We start from the raw sequence: 13,167 nt of genomic DNA, 5'->3' as shown, positions 1-13,167 counted from the left end.
ACGAAACAATTAACAACAGTTAATGATATGACACAGATTACACCACAGACGAACTGGACAAGAGTTACCGGACACAACTTAAACAACAACGACTCAGAGAACATTCAGACATCTTACCTTTTCAACATACAGAACACGACTGGCGGGTTATACCCCCCAAACCGATCAAGTGCTGCCCCCGTGTGGGGGAGCTATGACATGACCTACACCTACAGTACCACAGTGTGGAAATTCGACTACAGCGGCAGCAAATATAGTAAAAAAAATTGAAAAAAAAAAGAATGAAATAGTGTGGCGTTTTCTTATATCTTGGTTTTCCCATAGCGATAGCACATCATTGATCACGTTTATTTACTTTTATGTTGCCATATTCAGGTCTGGGTTAATTCATTTTATTTAGGTAAAACATGAATTTTACCCCATTTACCGCTGATGCAGTATATTCTTTATTTCACTCAAATAGAAGAATCAACGTCGTTTTTCTTATTAACTTTTTTCCTTTTTATTACTATTCTATTTCATGTTCACTTCTATTTCCAACTATCCAGTACATCCAAAACCTGAGCCCATCGTTGTGGTAACACATTTCATCGACAGAGGTCGCACTTTCATCTAATCGCTTTAAGCGATTCAAGAGCCCACAAGGCCTGGAGGATCTTCAGTTAACCAGCTCTTAGTCCTGTTCAGGACTGCTAGTCATTGGGCGAGAGGCAGGAATACACCCAGTCCATCGCATGGCACACACACAATTCACAGCCAGGTCCATTTTAGAGTGTCCAAGTAACTTAGTGAGCATTTGGGCTGTGGGAGGAAACCCGGAGAAAACCCATGTGCACAGAGAGAACTCCACCTAAAAAGGTCCAGAGTTGGATTCAAACCCCTTCTTGCTGAGAGGCAGCAGCGCTAACCATAGCGCCACTGCGCCACCCGCTCCCTGACATGATGATAAACAAAATGTGCAGCAGGACCATTTCTCATGCGCAGCCTGAAAGCCAAATAAAAAAATGCATTTCATCATAGGATGGGGCTTCATTCTCATCCGATCAGCTCTTCCACAGAAAAGTGAGTGATTTTATGTCTTATATATTTTTATGTCTTTTAATTCTCAAGTCAACCCATTATTAATCTATTCCCAACCATGAAAAGTATTCTGGTGAGGTATGACTGTGTTCTTATGTAACCAACTACACCAGTGGTCAGAATAGAATATTCAGAATGGAATTTATTGCCATGGTCAGTGGGGGTTCCACCAACTAGGAAAGTGCTTCGAAATAAAGTGCTGTTAATATAAAATAAAATAAAATAAAATAATCCACAAACAACAAAAGCTGATCACAAATTTTACAGTCTGACGGCTGAGGGGAAGAAGCTGTTCCTGTGACGGGAGGTTCTGGTCTGGATGGACTGTAGCCTCCTGCCAGAGGGAAGAGGAACAAACAGTCCATGTCCAGGGTGAGAAGGGTCGGCTCTGATCTGACCTGCACATCTCTGGGTCCTGGAGACATACAGGTCCTGAATCTTCCCTCACAATCGATCTTATCTACACCAACCTTCCTTCCATTCGGGGTTTTATACGTGGACGGAGTCTGGATTGTACTTGATTTAAGGTCACTATAAGTTCTTTAAAAAGGGCGGGTGAAAGTGAAGTCTTGGGATGACATATATGTTCTTCGTGTGTACTGTATGGAAACACACTGTTCAAACTTGCCACGTATAGAACGCATCTGCTGTGATTGGAATGTCACAGAACAGGTTATTAGGTGCAGATGACTTAATAAGCTTTTACCTCTCATGATCCCAGGATGAGCAGTCAGAGGAGGTCACCTGAAGCGAAGTAAAAAAAACAACATTAAAATAATACATGACAAATGATACCTATAAAATAGGGCCACACCGCGGCCTAGGGATTAACACTCTCACCTTGGCCTCAGCAAGAAGGTTGCAGGTTCGACTCCCAGGTCGGAAATACCAGGAGAAATCTATGTTGTGTTTGTCTTAACGGATTGAGCAGAAGAAGGGAACCATGCAGGATAAGGAGTTGGACAAAGTTTACCATTGAATAAACAGTATCAGAAAATGAATCCAAGGTGGTCAGTGTCTACGGACTAAACAGGTGGAAACACATCAGTGTAGATTCATTTCATCGAAGGACACAACATGTACCTTAAAAGGTTAGTCATGACACACATGAACATACACTTGGCTTCAGAACTATTTATACCCCATGAAAGGAATCACCAGTTTAATAGCTTTCGCAGGTGAAGAATCTAAAAGAGAATATTTTTTCATGGGGTATGAATCATTTTGAGCACGAGTGTACATGCCCCATGAAAACGCAATGTTCAAACCTGCCACGGATGGAACACACTGTGATTGGAATGTTCTCAAACAGGTTATTACATAATAAGCTAACACGTACATTACTTTTCATAAATGAAAAAAGAGGGGTCGAAGGACGCCATCCAAATTGGACCATAAAAAAAGGCTTTGTTCCATTTGGCAATCCATTAGAAATGCTCTATTGCATTAAAAGAGTCAGGCATGTTTGAGAATGTTTGAAGTTTGTTTATGAAGCATCATTGAAAATACAGAACATGAAGTCACGTCATCCATGCATTGTGTTACACACGATTGCAGACAATAGTAAACACAAGGTGGGGAGCGACTGGGCAATGGCCGATGGCCCAAGCAACCCATTTTCATTGGCTTATTATGGTTTAGTTTGGACCTTAACTGAGCATGGTATAGGTCCATTGAGCCTGCATGCAGTGCCTCCACTCCACCGTACCTTAGAAGAATCTGCAAAAACCAGCAAACTAACTAAACAAAAACTAAACTAAACAAAATGGTTTGGAAGTGAAGACAATCTAATAGCATTATATACAATACACTTTCTTTGCATTTGTGATACTCTGCACTGCACAGGTTCTTGATCTTTGTTGATGTCTCATGTCAACCACATTGTGAGGCACAACGAGGCAAAGTCAGCTTCACATTCTCTATCTGTATGGCAAGTATAGTGCAGACCAAATGGCCTACTGCACATATAGTGCACTAGGAAGCATCATATTTTAATACTTCTTCTGACTAAATGGAAACATTTTAAGTGTACAAAAGTATGCTTTTATTTATTTAATTTTTTTTTTACAAAAAGGGCACTCACCTGTATATTACCAGTGTACTGAGGTGCCGTTTATAAGCAGACGGAAAGCACCGAATCCGCCATCGTTTTGTGACACCTTTTCTCACACCACTTGTCAAGTTCATCCCTTATACTTTACCTTTGGCTTTCTATGTAAATGATAGGAAACTGAGGGCAACTACATGGTCTCACCCAGGAGAAATGAGGTGTGGGTCCTGCTCCGTTTGAATTCAAATAAATTCAATAAATAAATTGGACCTGTAACATTGGTGCTGTCTATCAAGAATTCAGCGTTTCAAGGAGAGGACTGAAGGCCCACGGACGGTGGAGAGGAGGTGAGTGGAATCACTCTGTTGTGTTGTACCTTTTTCCCCCATGCACAACAGGAGGAGACCCAGGCCAAGATGGCCCCTTCAGCCCAGTTAATATGAAGATGAAGAAGCCAGAGAAAGAGAAAAGAGAAACCACAGGATGACGAGAGGATTAAAAAAAATGGATGATATGGCAGTGACCATTGTGAGCAGTGCCAGGGAAAGGAACCTGCAACAAGCTCCCTCACAAAGATATTTGCTGTCTTCCTGCAGGTGCGTCATGCTGTTCTTGTTGGTCTACAGTGCCCAGGGAGTGAAGGTCTCAAGAGTCAGTTTCTCACGTGCCAGACAGTTTCTCGCATGAGCAGTGGCCTCTTGCTCAAGTGTCTCACTGAGAAAAGCAGTTGAACAAGAAAAGGAAAAGACGAGAGATAACTCCTGACCAAAACTACGGCGACGTCAGCGCTAGTTTTCGCTCAGATCTTGAACATATTCAGTGTATGCTGCAAACCAGAAGCGGTAGCCTTCAAGGGCAACCACACAGACGTCAGGTGAGTAGGAGATTTAAACAGTCACGTTGTATCAGGTATAATCGTGGATACGTTTCAGCAGAAGAATCTTAAACGCACAAGGAGGCGGAGAAGAGATTTTGCGATGGGTGTGGTGATCCTATATCTTCTTTAAATGATTCCGCCCCCGAAATATCCTCTTCACTCAAAGCCCTGATGAATCAGTAGTGTCAGCAGGCTCCTGTGTTTTACCTTTGTGTTCTCCTGCAAGTGTTTTCAAGAAACCCCTGTGAAGCTCTGAGAGTCGCTCACTGAACTGAAGATGAGCTATAAGGTAATGTGTGAGTCATCTGGTGATGGGGAAGAAACATATATTCCATTTACTTTGTTCATGTTTGAGCACCAATGAGGCGCGTTGAGGCAGAGCGGATGGATATCCAGCTGTGTGTCCGGTTAGATGTCGGAGATGGTGCACAAGTTTGACGTGACCAGATTTTTTGACAACTGTCCTTCCACTGAGCAATAGAGTTGTGCAGTAGACGATGTGCGCGCTCCATTTTGTGGTCTTCATCTGCAGCGTAAAACACAGATTTTTATCTTTTTTTCTTTCTTTTTAAACATTTATTTGACTTAATTTCCATTCACTCATTTTAAGAAGGTCATGGAAAGATGATAAATGTTCATTGTGTAAATGGACTTTGATGTCAATGTCATTTACACCTTCTTGTCAAGAATTGTTTTAAACATTTTATTGTTTTAGGGGATATCAACGTCTGTGAAAAAGCTTTGAAAGTGGTGGAGTTTACTGGATATACTTTTATTAAACTTACTGGACAACAGCCAGTAACCTCGAGACATCTACTGCATGTGATGACGGCTGGTATTTTGCCAAAGAATGTACAAACCAGTTTTGGGGTAATGAAATCGTCGACGGAAACTAGTTTGCACTGCAGCAGTGAATGTTTACAAGTTTTTTTTTTATCTGACTGTGATTTACTTTATTCACTTTTCGAGTGACAGCCCTTTTTTTAAATCACTGTTAGTTATTGATAAAATAACCTCCATCCATTTCACAAATTTTGAGACTATTAGCCTCTAAGTGAACAACAGGATATTCATTTATTTTTTTGTTTTTTTTTGGAGTCCTTGCAGAACAGTGCCTTTCTCCCATTGGAGTGGACCATAAATACTATTTTGGAAACATTCAGTTCAAGCTCATGTTTGTTTTTGTTAACTATAGAGCAGATCAACTGAACTTCAGCAGAGACAATATTGTTCATCACATGACCCAGCTCCTCTTAAATACATTCCATTCCTGCTTTGAACTGACTGTCTTTTCCCCAAATACCTTTGATCACCCTCTCTACTGTCAAGGTGTTTAACGACTGCTTCTACGGACTGGTGGAGCTTCACCCACTTCATATTGAAATCATCGACACACCTGAGTTCCAGAGACTCCGGAACATCAAGCAGGTGGCGGGTGCTCACTTTGTCTACCCGGGAGCCACCCACAGCCGCTTCCAACACTCCATTGGGTACAGCTGCTGCATTTTATTTGATACATTCATATGAGCTTCTATCTCATAAAATAAGCCTCTATTTATTCTCTGCTGAAGAAGCATTGTGGGTTTTTTTTCTAATTTCAGAGCTTGTCACTTGGCTGGAAAACTTGTCAGAAGACTGAAAACAAAACAGCCAGAGTTGGAGATCACAGATGGAGACGTCCTCTGTGTGGAGATCGCCGCGCTGTGCCATCATCTAGGTACACTGCTTTTCCTCTTACCTCCTGGTTGTGCCAAACAAATTCATAATGAAATTCATAATAACAGTTATTTCACTTATTCGATGAAATAAAAAATGGAGATGTTTTGTTTCTTGTTTATTTGTTTTAGGACATGGACCATTTTCATACTTGTTTATGGATGAATTCCTACCCAGAGCCTGGAAAAAGGTAAATCCAAATAGACAGAGGCAGTTCTAGACTAACTCTATTGCGAGTCTAGTCACAGGGGTACGTTGAAATATGCCAATGCTTGTTTGTGACGAAAACGTTTTTGTCATTTGTTTATTAAAAAAATAGAGACTAAAAGCAGTTGGGAAATGGTTGACCCATTGGTGGACCCAAAACCCATTCTTGCAATTGAGGGAGGGGCGGGGCATGTAGAGGCGAACAACCATGCATCCACACACTTTATATCCTTATGTTACTTTGGAGAGCACAAACTCCACACAGAAAGGACTGAGACTGCAACCCTGCAGCCTTCTTGTTGTGACTCTGCAATAGCAATAACCACTATATCACCAATAACTAATCTCTGCTTCGTCCATTAACTGTTGAAGGAAACTGAAGAGTCTGAAGAAAAAAGAAATGGGGAGAGCAAGCAGACCACAGCTACTCAATTCAAGGTGAATGGCACTCAGAGTTATATGTTGCAACGTCAGGTACACACTTCTGTTTTAGAGTCATACATTATATTTTTGTTCCATCTTCATGGCATTGGTTTTTACTTTGCAATGGGCATCTGAGACTCCTGGACCTCATTCTAATCCAGTTTATGCATTTCTTTATAGTCAGTTGTGGGCTCAAATCCTTCCTCCAAAGTAGCTACAAAGTCCACCAATCAGTATCCAGATGTTTTGGAACTTGTGGTGGTGAAGTTGCTAAGGAACTAACAGAGGATGGTTCTGGACTGTGTGTGCTGACTTTTCTTCTCCTCTCTTTTTCACCTTTCTTCTAATGGAGCACGAGGAAGTGTCTGTCAAAATGCTCGACCATCTGCTGAACAAAAATAATTTGAAAAAGTCGATGAAGAAATACAACCTGAATCTTCCTGGAGACCTCAACTTCATCAAGGACCTCATTCTGGGCAACAAGGTAATGACCCAAGCTTGGTCATGGATCATGACCAAAGAATACCCCAAGCTGTGACAACGTAGAGTGCAGCTCATCCTTCAGAACTGTTGCGTCTTCGTCCTCCAGGAGGAGAGTCAAGAGCGGAGAGACAAGCCCTTCCTCTACGACATCGTGAACAACACTGTCAGTGGCATTGACGTTGACAAGTTTGACTCCTTTGCCAGGTTTAACCTGATTTCATCCCCTTAATGTTCTCACTGAGGTTCCACACTCTTCTCATCAACTTCACACTGCTCATTTTAGGGACTGCCACCACCTGGGTGTTAAGAGCAACGTTGACTTCAACCGCCTCCTGCTGTCTGCCAGAGTGTGTGACGCTGAAAACAGGACACAAATCTGCTACAGAGATAAGGTGAGCTAAACCTTTCAGAAAAACAGTTTAATGTGGTCTTAAGCTGGCGTGTTTCTGTTGGCAGGAGTTGCCACACATTTATGAGATGTTCCGCACGAGGTACAGGCTCCACCAGAAAGTCTACCAACATACCGTGTGTGCCATTGAAGAAATGTAAGCAGAGTCATCTACATCAGCTCAGCTCTGACGTGATGGATTGTGAAAAATGTGCGCAGGATCACTGAGGCCCTTTTGAAAGCAGATGGCGTCATCCAAGTGAAGGGCTCCAACGACAGAATCTTCACTCTCTCGACAGCCATCTATGACATGGAGGCCTACTCCAAGCTGACAGGTCTCCCAATCTCAATGCCTTGGATTTGTTTATACATTTTCTACTGTTAAGGAGAAGGAATAGAGGCACAAGAGGTGGACTTTTTAGAGCAATGTCCAAACGCACATCTACAAGGCAGTCAAACTCAGGTAGGTTGACAAGGAAAATGGCAAGTCAGGACCAGAATGTAAATCAACTGCCAAAAACGCCCGCTACACAGGTATGGAAGGGCAAAAAACAAACAAAAACAGTGAGACAGGAAGTTGACAGACGAAATAAAAAGCGAAGGGGAAGTGATCATGACAGTTTTCACTGTAAATTTGTGTATGTTTACCAATGAAATATGCAATTCGATATGGTTCATGGATGAACAATGATCACACGTTTTCGCCACATCCAAACCAGATGAAAAATAAATGGAACTCCAGCAGCAGACAGCATAAAGGAGCCACCCAAGACTTGGAGATGATGAAGTATAGCGCTGCTGTTTCAGTCTACTTACTAGCGCACCAAAGATCGGATCGGACATGCGATGACTGTTTGTTTGGACGGTGGTTTGTCAGCCTGTTTCCATTATCTAGAATGGGGCCCCATGGAGAACATCTCAGCTCTCTGTCTCATTGGAGCTTGACTGTGAGGTCATACTTTGAGGTAGTAATTTGATTTGATCTCTGACCTTTAGCGCTATCACGGTTGTCTTGCTAAGGCACTTGGTTGCGTTCTTTTTCAGGATTCTCCAGGAGTTGAAAACGAGTGGAGCGACAAGTTTAGTTTTTGGTCAAGAAAGTTGTTGTGATGAAAAAAACTCCTTTGGAATTGTTCTTAAAGAACCTGCTAATCTATTTATAACCTGTTTAAACCACATCAGATCATGTGTTTGAAGAAATCCTCTACTCCTCCGATCCAAACTTGGAACAAGCCAGAGCGATTCTGCTCAGAATAGTTTCACGGGACCTCTACAAACTTGTGGGCGAAGTTGTGCTGGAAGGATCTGATGATAGGGTGAGATTGGTTTTGCTTACTTCTTCACCATCAATTGTAAGGGGAACATCCATGCTGCTTCCTCCTCCACAAAATATGGTGACACCTACTTTATTTTTAACCAATGATGTATCATCGAACTGCTTGTGTGTCAAGTCCTGAAGAACATTTTGGTCTTCTCTAGAAATCATGTGAGAGAGAACTTTCTGATCTGTTGGGAGAGGACGGTGTCTTTGTTGTCAAGGTACGTCAGAGTTGTGTAGCATTGTTGTTGTTGTCACTTTTGTCTGAACAAGTAAACCCCCGCATATTACCTCAAATGCTCTCTCATGCTCTTTGATGCAGCTGGTTGATATCAACTACGGAATCACAGATGAAACCCCTTTTGCGTTCTACAGCAAAGATAAACCAGGTGTAGCCTTTCAACTCAGGCTGATGGTGAGACATTTTCTGTGAATGAGGAATTTCAGTGAAAACAAGTATGCAGTGTACTTAATGTCGTCTTTGCATGGTTTGGTAACATTGCTCCAAGTATATTTTGTGCTTATATTCTTTAAAAAAAATGTCCTCAGGGAGCGTCTCCAGTTGAACCAAAGGTCTTCTCTGAGAAACTGATTCGGGTCTACAGCAGGCGAGTGGACATCATGGCCCAGGCGAAGGAGTGCCTTGAAGAGTGGCGCAAAGAATATGGATTTGTCGAACCAAGGTCAGCAACTCTAGACGTTGTTGGACTGGTAAGAGTTAAGATGAGTTCAAAGGTCGGCTCTCAGTTAATATACTCCAGCAAAAGTTCCAAATTCGACTATTCAAGAGTGTCATGGGCCGTCATTCGATAAACCATGATCAGGACTGAAACACAGCGAAACAAAGCAGGTGCTGGAACTATAAACTATGAGAAATGTGATTCAAAAGAATCACTGTCCGCTCCACTCTTGAGTCTTGAAGGACAAACATGACCACATCCAAAATTAAAAGATTTAAAAGTCAATAATTTAAACCCCTCCCTGCTTCACAGGGGGTAGCAAGCCACAGGTCCAGATGTTGGATAGAAAACATGTTTTTGACCAAATCATTGGAAAAAAAAACCATGAAAACTTGACTTGAACTTGAAGAAATGACTGATGCTGAAGGTGTTCACGTCACAGTCTTTTCCATGACAACCTATGAGGCTTCACTTAGCACCATTGTGTGGTTGTATTCTTCTGCCTTTAGGGCTGGAGGGGGTAGTCACTGTTCATTTGGGGTTTATGGACTGAAACTTTTGGCAATGCCTGGTCTAAAAAAACAAACTTTCATGTGTTTAGTGCATATAAAAACTCCAGATGAAATGAGTAATTTCAACATAATTCTAACATATAAAATCTATATTAATGAAATTAGATGATGTGTAAAAATGGTACATGTTTTGATGAACATTTGGCCAACTTTTTTCTTCCCAAAAGGGAAAGCAAACTCAAAGCAGTTCCTAGAATTGAAACAGACCCTTCATGCTTTCTGTAAAATGATGCGCTTTTCAGTCATGAAAGTCCTGAATTTAAGTGTTTGTCTCTGCACGCAGTAAAAGACTCCCAATAGATGACGGCACCAGGACATGATGCTCTCCACGACTCCAAAAGGCAGAAGACATGTCCATAAAAATAAGAGTCTGAATCAAGTTTTCAGGCAGTTTTATCGTTTTGATGATTTTAACCAGGGTATAATCAGGTGTTCCACGGGTCGTGGTGAGAGATACGTACTTTGTTCACACATCCTCCTTGTTTCATGTTGCAGTGTCCACTTATTACATTTGATTCATGCTGGGGGTTTTTTTTCAATGGGAAAATATGAATAAAAGCACTGTCTGATACAGAATGGAATGGTCTCAAATATTTTCACAACACTCATTCTGAAGTAGTGACAGTAGAAAAACAGACATGTGGCTTTTAAAGGCTGTTCATGTCGCTGTAGGAACAACTTGTTGTACTCATCATTGTTGTTGCACAAATACAGTTTGAGAACATCTCACTATAATGAAGAAATTACACAATTACTTGTGAAAATTCCCTAATGGGCACAAACAATAGCATTAAAAATAAATATTCTTGTTAAGATTAATTGAGTTATTGTGCACTTAGATAAAGTTAACTGTAAATTGAAGAATCATTTCTAGTCTTAGTACCTTCACCTTCTTCTGCCGCTTATCCGGGATCGGGTCACGGGGGCAGCATTCGGAGCAGGGAAGCCCAAACTTCCCGGTCCGCACAAACCTCCTTCGTCTTGTGACTCAGCTCCCTCTTCACCACTACGGTCCGATACAGCGACCGCATCACTGCTGCCGCTACACCAACCCGTCTATCAATCTCCCGCTCCCCTTTTCCCTCACTCGAGAGCAAGACCCCGAGATACTTAAACTCCACCACTTGGGGCAAGAACTCTCCACCGACCTGGAGAGAGCAAACCACCCTAGTAATTATTTACAAAAAAAAAAAACAAAAACACTAATTCGCAAGATGGCGCTGTCGCATCATACATTGTAGCATTAGACTACAGTATTAAAAAAGTGATTTTTATTGTCTAAATGGAGAGGGACTCATTCATTTGACTGCGTCAGTTCAGCGTCAGAAAGTCAGAATTCTGACTTGAAAGTGAGACTTCTGCAATTAAAGTCAGAGGTCTGCCTTCTTTTTTTTTTCTCCACTGATCCTCTAATAATCCTCTTCTGTAACCTGAGGACCGGAGGAACGGAGGCTGCTGTTTTCTCAAGGCGGCGCTACTGGAAATTTCCACCAGCAATTGATGACAGTCAATAGAAGTCAGAACCCATCTGTTGCGACTCAAGGTCGATGACTATTCACCGTTGAGGTTTGGAATGTAACATATACACAAAACTATAAATAAAACATTTAGAAGTTTTCACACTGCTTTTCTGGTGAAGATACCACTGTCCAATATTGTTAATGTTGCTCATTTTCATACATGATCATAGAATTTGCACGTTTATCTGTTGCATATTATATATTGTATTTAATGTAGCGATAATATACATACCTTTTTTTTCTAATGTAGTTTATCAGTTTCCAAACATCTGCGCTCTAACAATGTAAATCACATGTTTCCTTGCAGTTTAATGAAAATATGCTTTGCTGTTAAAATGACTTTGTCCCTGCAATGTGACGTCACCGGACAAGCAACACGACATGAGCAAACTTGTAAATATTACTTATATATAATACTTATGTTTTACAAAAACAACTTTTTTTTTCATTGAGCATAAATGGGTCTTCACTGTGTTTCTGGGGGCACTGAGGTGGTGGACCAGATAGGGCCACATAATGAGAGACGAGAGACATGGAAGGAGACGCAGCAGTGGCTGTAATAATGTCACATAAAGCCTCCCGTGACCCCACTTTCCATCCAGGGGGTCAATGTGGATATGGTTGAGGACTATGAATATCTTGGGATCCACATCGACAATAAACTGGTCTGGGTTCGGAACACTGCCCTTTACGTAAAAGGGCAGAGCCGTTTCTACTTGAGGTGGCGCAGGTCCTTCACCATCTGCGGGACAATGCTGAGGATGTTTTATGAGTCGATGGTGTCCAGCACATTTCTGTTTGCTGAGGTTTGCTAGGGCAGCAGATTAATGGTTGCAGACCCATAGGGCGGTTACACATTGCGCACTCTCGAGACAAAGTGCGTTCGGCTCAAAAGTCAGAAATGTGAACACAAGCGAGTCGGGTTTTGGCCGCGGACTTGATGCCCGTTGGAGAGCTGTGGGAGACTGGGACTGGTGAAAGGGCGTGCAGCAGTCCGGGACTCGCTATGTGTGTTTTTGATAACTCACATGATTTCACCTTTATTTTATTTCTTTGTTTTTTTTGAACATCTGATTTTATTTACAGACAGATTTGCTGAAATGAATAATACTGCGCTCTACAGTAACTGTTTTCACTGCCGTGATCCCGCTGCTCACTGCATGAGGAGAACAGCGAAGAGGACAGATGCTGGTTTTTTCCAAGTTACTGAAGATCACCAGACTATTCATTGATCATTTCTGACGTTTGGATCTGTACTTCATTGATGTGGCGGGGGTGAAACTGGAGAAGGATGCTCCTGAAACTATGGAGCATCCTGGACTACTACAGGTCCTGGTCCAACACAGAAGCACACAGACTTATAGACTTAGACTCCCTATGTCAAAGACTGAGCGCCACAGGAGGTCCTTCCTTCCCGTGGCAATAAAACTGTACAATTCATCCCTGCTAATCATCTCCGTCTGTTTTTATCAATTTTAATTTTTGTACATTGTACATAGACTGCGTCCATGTCTGTCTTTATGTGCACTGTGTGCATAGCCTTCTTTCCTCTGTCCTTCACTATCTGTCAAAAAGAGTTTATTGTATTTTACATTTTACATTTCATATTTATATTTTTGCTGTATATGGAGCATGATAAATTACAAGAAAAAAATATCTTGTAATTTAAAGTGTCCTTGGAAAAGGCCAAACGGTCGAGTGATCCCGCCAGTATAGCCATGTTGTTAGCAAGTGCTCTGACCTGCATGCCGCAGGCGAAGGCTGGTCCGACAGCCGTCAGTTGGTCGCAGTCTCCTGGAGGGGTCCGCTTGCCCACCACCAACAGGCTATCCGTGGGGTCCAAACAGGCCCAC

General features: G+C 41.9%; 1 pseudogene; it reads left to right on the top strand.

The window, feature by feature from the left end:
* The first annotated feature begins 5,291 nt into the window (after positions 1 to 5,291).
* On the top strand, positions 5,292 to 10,224 carry LOC128753559 (deoxynucleoside triphosphate triphosphohydrolase SAMHD1-like; annotated as a pseudogene).
* The last annotated feature ends 2,943 nt before the right edge of the window (positions 10,225 to 13,167 follow it).

The sequence above is a fragment of the Synchiropus splendidus genome, chromosome 2 (genome assembly GCF_027744825.2).
Source record: "Synchiropus splendidus isolate RoL2022-P1 chromosome 2, RoL_Sspl_1.0, whole genome shotgun sequence".
In the NCBI taxonomy this organism is placed as follows: Eukaryota; Metazoa; Chordata; class Actinopteri; order Syngnathiformes; family Callionymidae; genus Synchiropus; species Synchiropus splendidus.
This window is presented reverse-complemented; position numbering and strand designations above follow the sequence as displayed.